Below are 20,322 nucleotides of genomic sequence, written 5' to 3'. Positions count from 1 at the left end.
TCCCTAGATAAATGTTCCAGTATACAACCAGTACAAACTGTCTGGCTAACATTTTTTTTTATGAAATCAGATATTCCAGAGCCACCTTTATCACCAAACATAAAAGCATCCCACTGCATACCTCAACAGAATTGCCTGCATATCTTTAATGTCTTTCCAAGCAATTTTATGCAGTCAGCACCCTATACATTAGGGAAGGAATGGATGTGTGCTCTATGGGTTCTTATAATAGCAATGAACCTTCATAATCAGACTCATTCCTTAATTTTGCTTACTTTTTCATGCAGCTGTATTAATACTACATTGTCAAAGACAAAGACGAACATGAGACATGAGATATGAGTTTAAAAAAAAGAGAGAAGAGCAAAAAAACAATACAGCTATCCAAGGAGCAAGTGCTGAGCTTGTGGAAAAACAGCTCCTATTTTATTAAATAATAGTGTTCCTGCAGGGATGTCTGAAGTACTCTGCAAGGCTGATTAGGACAGATCAATGTACACTTACCTCTCCAGAAGGCTGAAAGGTGTGTAGTGACTATGTGTCATTAAAAATTTACTTGACCATAGGCATCAGATGTCCATGAAGGAATGACCCCGGTGAGTGCTCTAAGTTTTCATTTTACTCCTGTCATCCTCAATGCATCATAAATGCCATAGACACCATTACTATCACCCACGCTCATAGCAGCTGATGTGCTGTATATGCTTGAGAGGGTGGTATCAATTAACTATATTATCTATAAAGCCATACTTGCAATTACTACCACTTCACAATTTATCATTAACACATTTGGCAGATTTTTTTTCTCCAAAGTAACATTTATTTAAAGGTTAATCAAAATTCTTAGAACAGCATTTATTATAATGTGATTTTTGATAATTGGCTAAATCAGTGGCTCTTAAGAAAAACACCCTTGTCTCAGTCCTGCTCAGTATACACCACAGTGCCATTTGGGGAAAATAAATACATATTAGAAATGTTCATTTCAGACCTCGTCATGGAAGATCATATATTAATGTAATCAGGTGGTACATTTACATGCTCATTAGTAATCCATCATTAGTCCAAATGCTCACTATTAGGAATAAATGTACAACGAGTTATTCAGAATACCCAGAAATAGTATTTCTTATTTAAACATTCAGGATAAGCTGACTGAAATAAGTGCACACCTTGAATTTGAACTTTCAAGGCACATCACTAAAGTCAATCAGTTATGTCAGGACACTCTTCTATAATAATCTCAATTATAAAATTCTTTCCCCTTCCTAACACAGGCGTTGGAGGGAGTTCCAATATCTGAATCTTTCTAATTCACTGTAACTGCAAAAAAATCTTGATGAAGTGTGTATTTAAATTTCATGCCTTAATACATAGCATGCCACTAAAACCACATTAGTTATGCTTTATGCTGCTTAATCATATGTCAAAATCTGTAAAATCTGTTCTTGCATGCTAAGGTAATTTAACTGCAATTAATCAATTAAGAAAATAAATAAAATGTAATAAATGCCAAATAATATAACTTCTTTTAAACAGACCACTATCTACACATTTATTCCCCAAATACTTATTAGCCAACACCATATAAGGAAAACATAATAGAAAATAGACTTCACTGAGCCTTTCTCCCACTAGTAGCTTGCTCTAAACTTACAAATGTTTTAGAGAATTCTTTGGCATGATCTGACTTTCCAACTAAAATGTGAGCAACTTGAGGGTCAAACTTATCTTTTTTTAATCCCCTGTGCCCAACACAATGTGTTAATCATAATAGGTGTTCAGTTTGTTGAATGAAAGAATTGAATGATTCAAATATCCATGACCTGGATTATTTTATCATAATGTTTATGAACTACAACAATACTTATATTTTTTCTTCTGACAACTATATATTATACTTCATTGGCATTTAACTAAAAGTAGTAGTACACTTAGTTAACTTTTTCATTTTTTTCATAGAGTCAGTTAGGTTTCTTAGAACCAGCAAGGTAGGTTGGTAGATATATTTGTTTGTATTTGTTCCTCTAAATGAAAATGGTGATTTTTTTTCAAATATGTAATTTAACAACTTGATGAATATAGTTGCGGACTAAGACTTGGGAGGCTAATTATAAGTTATGAGTCCAGCTGGCAAGAATTTATTAAGCACCAACTGAATAAACCAAACTATGCTAGCAGCTAAAAATATATGAAAGGATATATTAAAAAAGAAAACCACGTCCTGCCTTCCAGACCTTAAATCAGAGAAGGTACATACATGTGCATTGAACAAACGTTACTGACTACACTTTACACCATGCAAGGCACTAAAAGGGAGAAGGACAGCCAACAAGTCTCAGTTCTCAACAAGAAGCTAAAAAAGAAATTAACAAGTAACTGCATGCCAAGCACAAAGTCATGAATATCACCGAAAAATTACAAACTGATTCCCTTTGAAGCCTCGGGAAAGAAAGCAGGTGAAATCATGGAAGTCTTAAGGAAGTAGGTGCCATTAAAAATAGTTCAAGAGAATTTCCCTGATTACATAAATTAGTGAATTCACTAGTGATGAAGGCATTGAAAGTAAAGGTCCAGAGGTTTTCAGAGTAAGTTACTCACTTTCTTAAAAACAGCAATCTGTTTGTTCATCTCATCAAGTTAGTTTGGTGACATAAAATAATTATAACTTCTGAATTAATGGCCATTCAGTATGAAGAACACTGAAGAAACTTCCTTTCAAGGTTCCTGATGGTAATTGTAGCTGAGGAATCTCAAGACTGAAAGTATCACAAGAATATTTTAACAATCAGGAGGTGCCCTCCTACCGTTGCACCACTTGCCCCACTGTGGAAGGCCACACTGTGCAATACAGTAGCCCCTGACCACATGTGGCTATTGAGTCCTTGAAATGTAACTTTCTCAAACTGAGTTGTGCCATTGGTGTAAAACACACATTGCACTTCAAAGATTTATTTTATTTTTATTTTTATTTTTATTGAGACAGAGTCTCACTCTGTTGCCCAGGCTGGAGTCCAGTGGCACAATCTCGGCTCACTGCAACCTCCGCCTCCCAGGTTCAGGCGATTCCCCTGCCTCAGCTCCTGACTAGTTGGGACTACAGGCACGTGCCACCATGCCTGGCTAATTTTTTGTTTTTTTGTATTTTTAGTAGAGATGGGGTTTCACTGTGTTAGCCAGGATGGTCTTGATCTCCTGACCTCGTGATCCTCCCGCCTTGGCCTCCCAAAGTGCTGGGATTACAGGCGTGAGCCACTGTGCCCAGCTCAAAGACTTATTTTTTAAATAATGTAAAATACGTCAATAGTTTTATATCGATCACCTGTTGATATAATAAGATTTGGGGATATATTGACTAGAATGCATATATTATTAAATTATTTTCACATATATCTTTTTACTTTTTACTGTGGATACTAGCAAATTTAAAATTATATATGTGGCTCACATCATATTTCTCTTGGATTAGTGCATGTCTAAAGGCATTGTGAAGAAGAAGAATTTTTTGAAGTATATCATGCTAGAAAGGAAGGATGCACTGGCATTTTAATATGATTATTTGATATAAAAATAATGAGCTACTCAACACATGCTTCCCCAAAGCTAGGAAAAACATAAACATTTCTCCTGACAAACTGGAGTCTCCTGCCTCACTCTGATCTGATAGTAGGTGGCATCATTTCTATGCCTCTCTTTTTCTCCAACTGGCAGAAAGGTAAGCCTAAAATTCAAGTTATTCAACAGCAGGATCTTTGAGGGACGTCCTGGTTTTCCAGTTTAGTTTTATCCTACCCCCTTTTTATTACGTGCCTTTGTTTTAATCCTTATTTTAATGGTTTTATTATCGTAAGTTACCAAGATAGCATTTTGGAACCAAGAAGAGCTATGGAGAAACAAGAGAGTGAATGAGACTCATACTATGGTGCAATCAGTGAGATGCCACATTTCAGAGCTTGGAAAGACTCATTATGTCTGAGGCTCTTCTCTCTGATACAGGTGTGAAGCACAAGGGATGTTTAGCAATACCAGCCAGGACACACATTTGGGATCACAAATATACAGCAGAAACTATTCACAACTGACAACCACAGATCCATAAGACAGAAAGGCACCATATTCAAAGGGCAGAAAGAGCGCTGAAGTCATGCAAGCAGCTGTAAGTAATAGAGTATCATATCAGGCAGAAGTAGCAGTGACTATCAGAAATACGTAGAAATCAGGCAGATGGTGGCCATCATCAGATCTGATCCTATTTCATGAAACACCACAGAGTGGAATTAGGGCATAGTGACAGCATCCAAAGATCCAAGGAAACTTAGCAGAGGCCTAGTCCCGTGTAGACAGAAGGCGACAATTTCCACATCTATAGAGCCACACTGGCCCCTAGGATATAATTCGGAGTCATGGCCTCCCAGATCTAGTGAACTGCACAGATTCCAGCTCAGAATGAGCAATAACACGGAAGCCCAGCAGTAGTAGCAGGGCCACTATATGCACCCAATGAGGAAAAGAGAGTCAAAGGCTCCAAATATGCTTCCTATTGTTGTTGAGTTTGGTCCAGGGACTGATAGGTTTGCTGCAGGTGGGAGTAGATTCACCACACTTTTGTTCAGGCAGAAGCAGAGGAGGCAAGGAAGATGTGGCAAATGCCTTCTCTTTATAAACTGGAGGGATTATAGTGGTGCCTATGCAACTCCTGTTCCAAAATCAATGCTTCAAGAATATTTAGGCAACTTTAAAATAAATACTTCTTCACAGCCTGGCCAACATAGTGAAACCCCATTTCTGCTAAAAATACAAAAATAATTTAGCCGGGCATGGTAGCGGGCACCTGTAATACCAGCTACTAGGGAGGCTGAGGCAAGGACAATTGCTTGAACCTGGCAGGTGGAGGTTGCAGTGAGCCGAGATGACACCATTGCAGTCCAGCCCGGGCAACAGTGCAAGACTCTGTCCAAAAAAAAAAAAATTCCTCTTCGGTGGCTTACCAAATCTATGGAAACTGTACTGCTTCCTGTTAATTCCTACTCCTCTCCAAAAATGCTTGTAATATTTTGAATAGTATGGTTGTATATATCCATTTTAGCACTGGTGCAATCTTAATTAAGGTTGTAGAAAAAGTATAGAATTTGTGGAACGTTGTGTAACTTTGAGAATCCTTATAACTGCATTTTAAAGAAATAATTACCAACAAGGAATAACTAATAATTTTTTCAGCTATAGAGAGAGAGATGAGAAGACGAGGACACAGGAAAGTTCACGGCCATATAAAAATCAGGACCACAGAGTCACCACAAATTATCAGAAATATTCTAAGTCAAGTATACGTAAACTTGACTATTTTCTTAGAATGATTTTAAAAGATTTAGCACAAAAATGGGTTTCATTTCAGAGAATCAAAATCAATAAACATTTTAAATGAAAAGTAGTACACAACTGACTACAACAAAAAATTACAAAAAGTCTTGGGATTGAACCAACCATGAATAACCTGTTAAATGTAAAGTACATTATGACTATATAAGCAAAATCCAAAAAAAAAAAAAAAAGGCCCAAGACCCAATGAATTCATCAACTTTTTAAAAAGAAGCATGAGGCCAAAGGTAGAACTAAGTGGTGAATTTCACAAAGTAGACCTAGGCAATTTCAAATTGGCTGCTATACTCTTCAAAGTAAAGGACACAAACCAAAGGTACCTATAAACACCTTTTGTGATATTTATTTCAAGGAGACAGATCAAATTAAAAACTTCAAGAATGTTTTCTGCCTGGTAAATATTCCAGCAACCCACATAGGCACAGACTCAGACACTTAGTCCAATAGAACTCCAAAGAGGTTTTCCTGACACTGAGAAGAGGGGGTGAGTTTTGGGGGAAAAAAATTTAAAAATAAAGCACTTCCAGCCTATATATTGTAAACTCACCTATTCATGGATTTGTGAAATTTAGAAACAGCCTAATAAAAATTCTAGGACAACTGAGTTGTCACAATGTCACAAGAGCACAAATTCATATTGAGTCACTTTTCTAGTAATATGAACAAAACCAATATAAATTTCCCCCAACATATCAGAAATAATATATATTCTATTTAGTTCCAAGAAAGAAAAAAAAAACTTTTATAACTTGAGAAAACTCAAAATATATGACAATCTGTCACTAAATTAAAATAAGCTGTAGTAATAAGTGACTATGTAAAAAACCCACTACAACTATGCGTTCATCTTCACATACAAAGGCTATTTCTAAATGGGTCAGAGTAAAGCTTTGGCTGATACATGCTGATGGCAGAATAGGGCCAGAAATGAGCCAAAGCTGTGTGTATTCCAAAACTCATTGATATTTAAATCTGGAGTGGGTCTTTGTGCTTACATTTGAACATGTTGTGAGAACATGAGCCTCCTGTTGCTTTGTAGTAATACACGCTCATTCTTATAAAATGTTTGCCTTGTATGGTTAAGGTATTTTACTGAGGCTATAAAAGGAGGGTACATTACTTTGGTGGGGATAGAGGAGAATCAACACAACTATTTTGCTAGTGCATTACTGCTAATACATGTCCTGTAAATAGAAGCATGACCTGATGGGGAAGCTTTAAGAGACAAGAGTAGTAGAGACATTGTCTTATGACTTGGGAGTGGGAACAAGGTATTCCTCCATATGTATGTGTTACTTCCCCTTTGCTGAAATAAGCACAAGAAATAACTAATGGTTTTCTCCGCTATAGAGACAGAGATAGGAAAGGATACAAAAAAGACCACGGCCATAATAAAAATCAGGACTACACGGTCACCACCAATTACCGGAAGATGAGAGAGAAATACTCTGTCAACTATACTACTGACATACACTGGAATGTCTTCTTAGAAGAAATTTTAAAGGATTTAGTGAACAGCCAGTTCTTATTTCAGAAAATAAAAATTAATAAAAATTTTCAGTGAAAGGTAGTATACAATTGGCTATTATAATTGGCTGTTTAGTTCTTTGTACCCTCCACAAAATTGCAAGATATTTTTTAACTTTTTATTTTAAAGTAATTAAAAATTCACAAAAAACATACAAAGAAATGGACGGGAAGGTCATGTGCACCCTTCATCCAGTCCTCATTCTCAATGTTAACATCTTGCAAAACTACAATATTAAAACGAGGAAACTGACAATAGTACAATCCATGGAGCTTTTCATAGAATCCATAGATATGTCACCAGTTATACATACAGTTATTTTTGTTTGTGTATGTGTGTATAGCTCTATGTCATTGTATCACGTGTATCTTCGAGTAACCACTAGCACAATCAAGACACTTAACTATACCATCACCATAAGACTCCCTAGTGCTACCACTTTATGCACACCTCACCCTCTCCCCTTCCCCTCCCTAACCCCTGGCTACCACTAATCTTTCTCCATAATGATCTTATTTCATGAAGGTTGTATAAATGAAATCATTCAGTAATGTATCTTTTTAAGACAGGTTTTTTTTTTTCACTCAGCACAATTTCCTTGAGGTTCATCCAGGTTGTTGCCCATAATAACAGTTTGTTAGTCTTTATTGCTGTAGTCTATAGTATGCTTATATCACAGTCTGTCCAACCATTCACCCATTGATGGGCATATGGGCATTTCCAGTTTGGGGCTATTACAAATAAAGTTGCTGTGAACATTCATGTTCAAGTTTCTGTGTGAAAATTAAATTGCAACATTTTTAAGGGAATGAGTGGTGTTTTATTCACCACTGTATTTACAACACTTCATATGACACACAATAGGTAATCAAAAATGTCTGTTAAAGAAATGAATGAGTGAACCAAAAATTGCCTCTAAGTGGCAGAAAATAAAAAAGGACTCATCTGTTGGGGGAAACCTAGTTGGGAGGAAATAGGCCAAGAAGAGGTCCTGAAGTGGCACTGGTAGTTTTAAGACTACAGCAATGTTTCAGAAACATTTCTGACACACAAACAAACACACATCAATCAGAATATTTTTAAATTTATTTAAATATTGAGCTTCATATTAAGAAGCTGTTTGGATTAACAAGTTATAGCTGACCTTTTTAAGAAACAACTGGGGAGACGTCTATTTCTAGCCAAGATGGACTGAAAGGGACTGGATGTGCCCTGCTTCCTAAAACAACCAAAAATCAACCCCGACCAAATATATGAAACAATGGTTGTCAAGACATGAGCTATCAGACCACAAAGGACGTTGATCCCTGAGGGAGGTGAATCCTATGATGGCTCTGGCTTAAGGCTGTGAAGGTTTCTTAGCAGTGGCACAGGAAGGGCAACTAACTCAAGGGAGGCAAACTCCATGAATTGAGGAAACAGAGCTAAAAGTATGAGATAATAAAGTAGCTAGAGCTTACAGGACAGAGTTCAGGAGAGAGCAGATGCACAGACAACAATCTCTTGAAATCTGCAGAGAGTCACGGAGATCTAGATATGTGCGTGAGGAAGCTACCCAAGGCTGAGGAAAGAAGCATCTGAAATAATTGTACGGGAAAGAGTACCTGGCACCTTCCTAGGGCTGGAAATAGGCCTTTTCTCACCAGTCAGAATGGAAAATCTCTTAATTCATATGCAATTAGGTAGAACCTCAGTAGTGAGAAATGAAGTAGACTATGCACTGCTCTGGTCTCTCCTAGCTAACATTTTAATCCCGAAAAATTGAAAGCAAAAAGAGCCAAGTGAAGCTATCTATATCTAGCTGGTGGCATAATCACACCAAAAGAAACAATTCTACATGACTTAAAACCTCAGTAATACATACATCTTTAAAGAGAAGAAGGGGACTGTACACAGGGGGTACACAGGATGTGTACATCACTGCTGATGGTGGTAGTCTTGGTATTATTATTCTGAGCCTGTTGTAAGTGTATTTGTAGCATAAGCAAATAAGTACGCTACTATCATTAAGAATTAAGATTGTAGGATGGTCAGTTGGGGAGAAAGGACATTGATATGATACAAGATTTATGTGACTAAATTAAAATCCTGTTGGCCTGTATATTAATAGGAAGTATTAGTGTGAGCTCCGGATGTATTTAATCTTAAAATTAAACACACACATGCACACTCACGCACACACACACACACTTTTTCTAGCTCTTTCCTTTAAAAGGGCCTAGATTAAGGACAAATTTGTCAGTAGCAATGAGCTCATTAATTTCAAGATTATGGTTTTCAAGTACTAGTTCTAAGACAAAAAAAATATATAACTGGAATTTCTTGGATAATTGCCTGATTCCAGGTTTGGAAAGGAAACATTAAAGATGAGCCTGTTATATTTTGTCACACCAATTATCCTGGAAGCTCTCAAAAACTTGAGGTTCTTTCAAAAACACAGAGGAACCAACTGAGATAAACTTTGAGTAATCAGAGATGTGGCAAACTGGGCATTCATAATTATGATAACTGCAATAGCTTGAAGCACATTAATGTTCATAATGAAATTTTTAAAACCATTGGTAAACTTTAGAAGATGTTAAGGAACCACACATTATATTAAGAACTGATTTGGTATATACTCAAAGGACTATAAATCATGCTGCTATAAAGACACATGCACACGTATGTTATTGCGGCACTATCACAATAGCAAAGAGTTGAACCAACCAAAGTCAACAATGATAGACTGATTAAGAAAATGGACATATACACATGGAATACTATGCAGCCATAAAAATGATGAGTTCGTGTCCTTTGTAGGACATGGATGAACTGGAAAACATCATTCTAGTAAACTATTGCAAGGACAAAAACCGAACACCGATGTTCTCACTCATAGGTGGGAATTGAACAATGAGAACTCATGGACACAGGAAGGGGAACATCACACTCCGGGGACTGTTGTGGGGTGGGGGGAGGGGGGAGGGTCAGCATTAGGAGATACACCTAATGCTAAATGACGAGTTAATGGGTGCAGCAAACCAACATGGCACATGGATACATATGTAACAAACCTGCACATTATGCACATGTACCCTAAAACCTAAAGTATAAAAAAAAAAAAAAAAGAACTGATAAAGGGAGAGAATCAAGCATCCATCCTGATTTTCTTATATAAATTGAAACTCTAACAAAGTAGTTTATCTTTATAGAAGCATTGCACCCAATACATAAACCAGAAATGACAGTTATATTGCCATTTTTCAAGCTCTAAGGAATAAATAGATGTAGGCAATGATCAACAACACCTGCTAACGTCACAAAAAGAGAAAGAGCCAGTAGTCTTGCCCCCATCCCCTAAATGAATTTGATCAAGTTTCTAGAGTCTTCACTACCCGTTAACAGGTAAGAAACAGGGCTGAGGAGCTCATTAAATGACTCTGCAGGAATGCATCAGCAAATGCAGACTGTGGAAAGTTCTACAGCACAAACAATCCAGTTTCTTAAGAAGCAAGGAAAAATAAACATAAACCTACAGATTAAAAGAGGAGACATATTAACCAATTACAATGTATGGACCTTATTTGTTTCCTGCTTCAAACAGTAAAGAATACAAAACTTTAGTAAACAACCAGAAAATTTGAATATTCATTTTGTATATTTGAGAATAGTAAGAAAATGTTGACTTTTTAAGTGTGGTTAATTTTCTAGATGTGGTTCATTTTTAAGTTAAAAAAATCTTAATCTTTTAAAGATACAGACTGAAATGTTACCAGATAAAATGATGTCATGTCTGGGATTCGCTTCAAAATAATTGGAGGTGGAAGTGGAAAGTGGAAACAACAGTTATGAAACAACCTGGCCCATGAGATGATAGCTGTTGAAGGTAGGCATGGTTATACAAAATTTCATTACACTTTTCCCTCTACTTTTCTAATATATTCTGAATTTTCATAACAAAAAGTTAAATACACTTAAAAGTAGACAAATACATACTAATTTGAGGTGGTGGTTAAGGACTCAGAAGTTACAGTCTGTGTGTCTGAATGAAAGTAGTTTCTCAAACATGCAGATACCAGAGATTTGTAGGATTCCTTCAATGGAGAACCATGTTTTTGCCACACAGAACACTGGTTTCTGAGCAAGAGTAGGCCCTCTTTCTGAAAACAGATCTGACAATATGAAAGTGGTTGGCTACTTAACTGAAGATACCAAAAGGAAAAAAAAAAAGGACACCAAAAAACTGGGTCTACAAATTGATTGTTGGTTCTCCTTGTTTTTTTTTCAAATAAGGCTCGGTTTAGGAGCAGTCTAATAGAGCATGTGACTGCTATACTTCCAACAGTATCTTTGCAAATAAATACAACCCATACAATTCAATTGTCCATCCCACTTTTCCTGTTTGTTTATTGCTCTTCAACAGCAGTTTCACCTCATGCTTTTTAATTTTTTCATTCTGAGGCAAGGAAGAGGGATCTTTAGAGATGTCAAAAAAATTTTCTAAAGTCAAATAATTCATTAGAAAGTATGTTTTATCCAGAATCCTATTGTTTTGCTGCAGAAGGAACACTCAGTAGCTTGTCCAAGGTTCTGCCAAAGGAAGTCTCCTCTCTCTGGCTTATCTGAATCCTATCATTCCAAAAGAACATGCCCAGGTCCAATAAATGGAGTTCCTAAAAGGATGGATGTTTCCCATTTAAAAAAATATTTCCCAGAGTCCCTAGGTTCAATGTCCTACAAATAATCAGCATTCAAGATATGAATTTACTAACTTTTAAAATCTATACAAATTTAAAATTTTCAATATTATTTTATAGGCAATTATCCTATCTATAATATTACTGTCTAGCATTATTATAAAAGTATCATCACAAATTCTAATGATAATTTCCACTAAATGCCTGAAAGGTCATGGGAGATTTAAACTCTGATGTGTGCTTTGGAAGCAGAATCAGCTTTTGGAGAAACAAGGCTAGGAAGCACTTTTTGAGGCCGATCACATTTTTGGAATTAGTTGCCAAGTTGTATTGCCAAGTTGCATTGCAGAACTTGTAAGAAAACTTTTTCTTTTTTTATTTTTATTTTATTTATTTATTTATTTATTTATTTTTTGAGATGGAGTTTCACTCTTGTTGCCCAGGCTGGAGTGCAATGGTGTGGTCTCAGCTCACTGGAACCTCCACCTCCTGGGTTCGAGTGATTCTCTTGCCTCAGCCTCCCAAGTAGCTAGGATTACAGGCGCCTGCCACCATGCCCGGCTAATTTTGTATTTTTAGTAGAGATGGTGTTTCACCATGTTGGTCAGGCTGGTCTTGAACTCCTGACCTCAGATGATCCACTCACCTCGGCCTCCCAAAGTTCTGGGATTACAGTCATGAGCCACTACACCCAGCCAATTATAACTAAACTTTTAAAAATATTTGTCCCTATAGTTAGAATTTTCATTAGTGTATTTATCTTTTTCATGTAGTCTTGTTCACAAAGGCCATTTTAAAAGTTGCTGCCCCAGGCTTATAAAGTAATTTTATAATGTCTTCCTATCGACCATATGAAAAGCATTCATCTCTGAGAAAGTATCATAAAGAAATTCTACTGTAATAATTCAAATATTAAACATAAAAAATTATATTGTATGACAGAATACCAAAAGAAATAGAAAATCTCTGCAAGAGAGTATTTAATTTCTGATGAAAACAAAATAGTACTCTTTACAATTTGGCCTATCACATGGCAGTATTTCTCAAAATCCTGCTAAATTGATGTTGGAGCACACTTCTTCAGGCATTAATGATTTCAGTTATGGTCAATGGTAGTTGATATACAGATAAGAAATAACTGATAGTGATATCAAATCTATACATATTTGACTCTCCCCACATTTCTAAGTGATCTAGACCAGAACTAGGTTGTTTATATGGTAGCCACTAGTTACAAGTGGGCTATTTATATTTAAATTAATTAAATGTAAATAAAATTCAAAATTAAGTTTCTGTGTTGCACTAGCCATGTTTCAAGTACTCAGTAGCCACATATGGCTAGTGAGTACCATATTGGACGGTGCAGCTATGGAACATGTCCATTATCACAGAAAGTTCTACTAAACAAAGTTGGTCTACATTAGAGAGTCTACTACTGATGAATGGAAAATCTCAACCATATACATAAATGTGTGTGTGTATATATATATATATATATATACATTTATTTCTATAGCAATTTTCCTTTGGTTATAGGAGGTTTCATTAAATATGTCAAATTTAAATTTTTTTCTGGAAAAATTTATATTTTAATGTAAACAGTTAAAATTGTGCCATGAGCATTGTACTATAGATTTTCATTTCCCTTGTATTACAGGGGGAATGAATTTCAAAAGATTCCATTTTCTCAAGATAGTGAATTATATCATTACCTGGTCTTACCCTTCAATTAGCATTTTCTTTCTTTATAAACATCTATTCTAAGCCCTCTCTTCTTCCAACTTTACTCAGCAAAAGCCCACCTTTATTATGCAGCAAGGAAATCCCACTTTAGAAGGTAGCACTTCTGGCCTCAAACTCCACAGTTGTGAAGTTTATGAGTTACATAAAAAATTAAAATCCTAGCCAGGTCTTCCTATTGGGTGAGGAGGCCCTTCCAAAGTTCCAGCGAATTCCTTAGTCTGACACAACTTTTCTCAATTCAAAAAGATGAGTTTGGTAACATATATTAAAAGGCAGAAATATGCAAATGCATAAACAATAGAATTTGACATAATTATGTGATAAAGTGAAATGCTCCTGCAGTTAGTTATTGAACATGAAGGACCTCTCTAATTCTTCAGAGAAACTGTGAGATAATCTCTACCATTTATGCTTAGCAAGGAGCCACGCTGCAGAGGAAAAGCAGAAATACACACGAGTGACAAAAGCAAAAAAATATGTATATGAAAAACTCTGAAACCACCCTCGATGAAAAGTAATACGTCTGTATTTAAAGAGTACGTAAATCATATAGTGAATTTAGAAGGTAAAGAAAGAGGTCTATAATTACATGAGTATATAGAAAATGTTAAGTATTTTTGTGAAAAGGTATATAAACAATAATGAATAATCATTTCATATTGAAAATAATTCAATTTTAAAAGGATATAGTACAAATACAAAAAAAAAAAGTTCAAGTAAGGAAATAGTAGAAATTTCAAATATTTTAGGAATGTCTTTCTCCAGAGTAGCATGTTGTTTAGAAACTAAATTTCCACAGTAGATTTCATAGCTCCTGAACATGAATTAAAACCTTGATATTAGCTGCAGAAATGTACATTAGTTTGTGGGGAGGGGAGAAAGAAAATAATGTGCCAACCTCCCAACAATTTCCCCAGACAGATTTTTGCATCTTGGTCATTACACTTACTTTCAAGATTCTTTTCTTGGTTTAAACATGTAATCTTGTCTCTTTGCCCACTTGCTCACTCTTCAAGAAAGGCTACAGCTGAATAAATTACCATGCATGTTTACCAATAAACCATTATTTTCCAAGGAGTTTTTTCTTAATTTTTAAAATTTAACAAGTTTAACTACAATTAAGAAAGTACTCCCAGCACAAGGACTCTGAAACATTGTTTGGGTCTTGGAAAAGTTTGAAACTTCCAATTCATTAGGACTTTGAGTAGCTATTTTGTACCTAAGAACGAGAATTGATGGAGACAGTGGGACTAAGCACATAATTTTATGAAATATGATGAAAACATGAGAGTTTTGTTATGACACACATAACAATCAAGAACCTGTTTCTTTTTAGCAGGCTCCTAAAAAGTACCTCCCTTATAATTATTAAATAAAAACACTCACTTATTCAGTACTCAGCTAGCTTTTAAGATCTGAATAACAGAAGTACACAGTGAGAGAGGTACTTACATGGTTTCCTTGGATACTGGATGATGCCATTCAGGTCTATGTTTTTATCTGAAAGTGGTGCCCTGTGGAGAAACGAGGCTTGGTGAGTGGCTGTTTATACATAGTAAGTAAATAGGAACTTTGTTTATTTTACAAAGCATTTTTTTATTTTGACCCAGCTTTCCTTTTCTCATCACACCCAACTCCTGTAAACAGCAATAATATGGTAGAACAGGTACTCTGTACAACTCTTTTTAACTCCACTTAAGAAATCACAATTATTAAGGCAGAAGCTCAGAATGCTTTGGCTAAGGATGTTACTCCTTGGGCTGCTTTATATATCTTGACTATTTTATTTATGTCAGACATATTAATGAATATTGCCTGCCTCTCTATTTTCCTCCAAAGGAATATTTCTCAAACCACTAATAATTAGTCTAAAACATTCACATAAATGATAAATGTCCTTACCTTAACCAAAAGATAAGAGAACTCAAGCTTTAGCCAGTTTCTAAACACGAAGGGTTTCCATAGACCTTAGCTGCCATTTTACACGTTCCAGTGGCATCCTAGATTCCCAATAGTTTTAGTGCTATGAGCATACAATTTTGACATTCAGTCCCTCAGAACTACACACATTCTAATTTTGGTAGTATGAATAATCCCTCCTATGTGATAAGTTATTTAACCTTCTAATATTTCTTAGAATCGAAAAGAACAAATGAGCTGCAGCAAAGAATGGCAAATAACTTTTATGCTTAACACAATTTAATAACCTGAAATGAAGTAAGTATGTGCTATGTTTCCATTAAAAAGTTTCCAGCCACAATTAATTGAACGAAAACTTGTCTTGTTCCAAGATTATTCTTGGAAATGTAATTTTAAAATCTGCTTGAAATGAGGAAACTTACTTTTTTATACCATATGAAAGCAATTTCATTTTTTAGGAATGATTTTTGGATAGACTTCCGATTGGATATTTTCCATTGGAACTAGCAGCATAGGGGGTCGGGACGGGGGAGGGGAGGGAAGCAATTCTGTGTTCTTTTGCCAGCACTGACAAAGGTCTGGTTGTCAGTGATACCTTTACAGCTAAATTTATTCCAGAGTGACAGAAACAGGTGCACCTCGGCCTGCCAGACACTTGTGCAGAGAGATCACGCATCTCACGGCTTGACGATCAAGGGGGCAAAGCCTCGGTCTTCATAGAAAAGGAGAGGAGGCAAACGCAGCCCAAACTGGGGGGTTTCTCTTCAAAGCCAGCTGGTCTGGCTTTATTCTACAGGAATTTTTTTACCTGTCAGGGTTTGGACAACAAAGCCCTCAGCAGGTGCTGACGGGTACAACTTCCTGGAGAAGCAGAAAGGCACTGGTGAGTTTCAATTGCCAAAATATATTTTTTAATCTCTAAAAGTTAATTTTATTGTCTTGAAAGAGGCACCACTGAGGTACCTGTGTTCACAAAGTTGATGAGACCATTGGAATCAGAGCCAACTCACTCAACAGTGGGTTTGCCTGGTGTGAAAGTAAAGCTGTTAGCATATAACAATTTTTTAGTTTTTTTTTTTTAGGTTTAAAAAAAGATTCTATTTTTAAAATTCGTCTCTTTCATTACTGTTTTCAATATTTGGAAGATGAAGAGTTAATTACATTTATAATATTACATGATTTCACACACATTTTAGTCTCCTTTTTATCTAATTCTGTCATAATCTTTTCTGAATAAAAATTATTTTCTAATAAATCTCCCAAATAAAAAGGTGTAATGGTACACACTGTTTTCGAAAATTACATGTACTGGGTTTTTTAAAATGTGTACATGCTAACATGCTAACAATCTCTCTAGCATGATTAGAGAGAACATGCAATTAACTTTATTTTAATACATTTTTAAAACATATATTGCATGTATGATTAAATAATTTAAAATATATTGCACGTTTAATAATTAAATAAAAGTATATTGTATTATAGTAAATATTATTTAATAATTAAAAGTGGCAACATTTTCTCATTACTTTACAAAGAGTGTCTTTTGAGAAAAATCTTTGAAATTAACAACCAAGACAGTATTAAGGCATGTTTTTACATCACTGATTTCCAAAATTAGTATATTTATGTATTTTTTCTTTTTATTTTGTGAATTCAAAAGTTTAGGCAAAAATATTTTTTCAGAATAGGATTTTAATTAATGCAAAACATGAAAAAATGAGACCACATGTTAGGACATATTTTTAAAAAGTGATTCTATTTCAGGGATTCATTCTTTTAACTATGCTTCACAGCATTTCTCTACAAATTGTTGTATTATAGTAAATTGAAAACATTTATTTAAGCAAGTAAGCAGCTCAAAGCTAGAGCCTATACATAGTAAACATATGAAACCATTTTAATAACCAAATTCCATATTCACAAGCAACATGGGCTAATGAATTTAAAAGAAACAACAGTATACATTGATGAAGAATGATATAAATTATTATGCATAAAATCAATTTTCTGGGCTGTGGGGGGTAGAATTAGTGCTTAAGAAAGAAAAGACTCCTATCAATATAAATTACTAATACTATGAGGCAATTGTTTTATTCTGATGATCCCATAAATAACTTTCAATCTACATCCTTAATACATGATTGTATAGTGGAAAAAAAATAAGGTCTGACTTTTTTAATGACCACTGTACCTGAAATAATTTTTAAATCAGTGACGACATGGATATGCCACAAATGTATAACTAACATACTCTTTTAAACTGTCGTAATTAGTGTTGAAAATTATGAAATATTTGTGGTTTAAAAAATTATCAGAAATACTCCACCCAAACAAAATATTTAATATTCTAATATTTTAAAAACATAATGTTACCCATAAACATTTTAATGAACCCATATTTTAAAACATTAAAACCCAAATATACTTTTTATTATAAATCGTTACATACATAATATATTTCAAATGATTAAAACATTTAAAAATATATATGTATTTATTGCGATTTGAAGCTGCTACTTTCATATATATTTTGTCATGCTTCATTATGTTTCATTATATTGATTCAGACACCTGAGAAACTGTAGTCGCTAAATTTTTAGAATAACTTCATTAGTCTCTTAAAGAATTAGTATGTATTTCATGCACTTGAAAATTTTACTTTTATTTTTCTAGTCTGTTAAATACTGTATTCCTAAACAATCACAATATTTACTTTTAAAGATGATAGTTACTGCAAAACTGAACAACATGTGTTCTTATGTCAACTTCAGAATTATATTTGTTAAGTTTTCACATGCATTACCATTGGCTATAATTATTACATTGTCATTAAGTATAAGCAAACCAAAAGCTTCTGCCAAACTATTGTTTATGACTCTGTCAATTATTGAAGTATAAATGAACCTATTGGAAATAATGTTAGATATAGCTCAAATATTTCAAAATAACTAAAATTTATCATTTTAGCTATGCCTGAATTGTAGACTTAATCTAAAATCCCATTTTTTAAAATTTTCATTATGAGAAGCTGTAAATTCTTGTCCACCATGCAGCTATGTTTGTCCTTTCTAATAAATCTTCAACATTGTGTCACAAAAAAACTTATGCCAACTCCCTCAATGTATGGGAATGGTTTATTTTAATAAAATATTGGAGTTTAAAGTAGCATTGATTTACACCTGCTCTAAATATTTAACATTAAAACATATGCATTTTAAACATTATTTGCAAGACATCTTCCTATCTTACAGATAGCTTATTTACAGTGGAGAAAAATTGTTTTCCTGTTTCAGAAAGACACTTGGAAAAACATGTTATTTAACCTTATATATTAATAGGGAAAATCTTGATTCTCCCAGTAGTTAACTTCAATTAATTATATTTTAAATATCAGCCTATTTAATTTCAGTGCAACAAAATTTCCAGCTAAAATGGTTTACTTGTAAGTATTTAAAGCAACAAAAATATTTTGGCAGCTTTATATGTATCTCCTCATTGACCAGCCACCTGACTGACAGCTGTCAACTGTCCGTGTGCCAAATGTAACCCAGTAAAGATAAAAATTACATATTACTCATCCCTGTTGATAATACCTGGTGCCAGTAGGTTTTCAAATAGGAATAACTAGACTATAGATAAAAAACAAGTAAGTGGGGAGTCATTTCTACTGCCTACCATTCCTCCTTTGTCATTAATTCATTTCCCCTTCTTTTTCCTATTGATCCCTTTTCCCTTGCTGTCCATATACACAGAGTTATCTTCCTTAAAGGAACTTTCAGAGTATGTTACAAGTCTGTGTCCATGAAAATACTGGGCAGCCAGGTAATGATGCCCACACATTTCTTTTAGTCATATTTTCTTTTGAGCTCATAAACTATTTCGGAGTTATGGAAAGAAAGCTTTAAAGCTTTCAGCTTCTAATTTTCAAAGAAAATGAAATCAAAGAAAAAAATGAAATTTACCAAAGGTCACCAAGGTGTTGACCTTTATGTAGTACAGACTTGGGTCTGTTTCCCTACTTAATATCCAGTGATTTTTTTTCTAATTAGACTTTAAACATGTTGACTATTAAACTATAAGTAACAATGATCACATGGAAAATTAATGTGAATTATATTCCTTTGAAGAACCCTTTTCAGTCACCAAACTTAATACCTTGTTAGAGAAATACACATTTTTATCACAGCATATTAAAATGTGGTTCTAAAAAATACAAAGACTATAAATGTACTAAAACATCTATGGTACAAAAGTTTATTATTTGTTTTACCATTTACATGGATTTCCAAACTGGAAATATTTATGAATGTATATGAAATAGCAGAAATAAAAAAATAATCAAAGGTAATACATATATTTAGAAGATAAATGTAGAAATCAAAAATATAGGTTGGAATATAGGGTTTTTTTAAGATTGGGAGTAATTAAAAATACAAAATATACTAACACATAAGCATATGTATATATTCAAGTGCATAATACATTATATAGTTCATATAACTGCCTTAACAACTTACTAGCTTGTGTGTGTATATATATAACTATCTTCTATTAATTCCAAAATTATTAATTATATTAGTAAATATGGTATATTTATATAATTTGTTGATAATATTTTTGCAATATATTGACCCGGTCAAGGTCATGAAAATATTAATATTCAAGCCAAATATTTGTCTTCTTGATCTCCAGAAAAGAAACTGTTTAGTTGAAATCTACCACATTCTGAATTTATAAGAATTTATCTTAGTCCTGGCCTTTGGAGCAGTACTTGCTTATAGGAAGTGTTAGCTTTAAAACCCAGACATGTAAATTACTAAGAAAAAGAGAAGGGGTAAAGCTTAAAATATTGAGAAAAAATATGGAAGGAAATTGTGGCTAGGGTTCCCCTGCAAGGGATTGATCTAAAATAATCAACAATTTTATGACTAACAACACCATTTAGCAACTAAATTGTTTATCTAAATTTGAAAATATACTTGCTTATTCCATTACATTTAGTCCAAATAAACATTAGTCATTAATCAACAAACCATTTAACAATATGTAATAACAGTATGCAAATCAATTGCA

At 34.2% G+C, this 20,322-nt stretch overlaps 1 long non-coding RNA gene across 4 annotated transcripts in view; it reads right to left on the bottom strand.

Moving 5' to 3' along the window:
- LOC105739457 overlaps window positions 1–20,322 on the bottom strand; it is a 573,543-nt gene that overhangs the window by 542,707 nt on the left and 10,514 nt on the right. For all 4 annotated transcript variants that reach the window (XR_004031269.1, XR_004031268.1, XR_001115379.1 and 1 more), the window contains exon 2: window positions 14,779–14,840. This is a non-coding gene — a long non-coding RNA (uncharacterized LOC105739457). The remainder of the gene's footprint in view (window positions 1–14,778; window positions 14,841–20,322) is intronic.

Source organism: Nomascus leucogenys, chromosome 2, assembly GCF_006542625.1.
Source record: "Nomascus leucogenys isolate Asia chromosome 2, Asia_NLE_v1, whole genome shotgun sequence".
NCBI classification, from domain to species: domain Eukaryota; kingdom Metazoa; phylum Chordata; class Mammalia; order Primates; family Hylobatidae; genus Nomascus; species Nomascus leucogenys.
This window is presented reverse-complemented; position numbering and strand designations above follow the sequence as displayed.